The sequence below is a fragment of the Penaeus monodon genome, chromosome 28, assembly GCF_015228065.2.
Source record: "Penaeus monodon isolate SGIC_2016 chromosome 28, NSTDA_Pmon_1, whole genome shotgun sequence".
Classification (NCBI taxonomy): domain Eukaryota; kingdom Metazoa; phylum Arthropoda; class Malacostraca; order Decapoda; family Penaeidae; genus Penaeus; species Penaeus monodon.
The window spans coordinates 23,427,409-23,427,940 of NC_051413.1; positions in this window are offsets into that span (position 1 = coordinate 23,427,409).

The window sequence follows — 532 nt, forward strand, 5'->3', positions numbered from 1 at the left end:
CCATTGATTTCTCGCATGATTCCTCAGTCTCGCGTATGCATGAACCACGTCATTCCATGCAAATCCTCCTTCATTAAGCTGATTCTCCATCAAACCCCATGATCCTCAGCCATCAGGCAGAATAACAAACCCCGCTGTGCTTGGGCGCATGCAAGCACTTTCTCCGAGAGGCCGTATTAGAGTCAACCCAAGTATCAGAAATTATTTTTATTCCCTCGCATTTTCGGATTTCTTCCGCCCATCGTGAGCCAATTTCCATATTCTTCAGCTAAATCTCCCCCATTACATTCCTTGGCCAGATATTGCCTCGCGATCGCACGAGTTTGGGCCCTTTCCGCCGAAGGTGCGTTAGCCGCCGTTAAGCGCAGTTAACAGGAGCGCCGCGCAATGATGCAGCGAATGGCGGCTCCTCGGTTTCGGGAAGGAGGCGGGACCTTCCCTAGAAGTTGTGACGGAGCGGAGGCCTCGCGCCGAGCGGTGGGCGCTTGACGGCGGGGTGAGGAGAGCAATGGAAATCGGTGGATATAGTTTA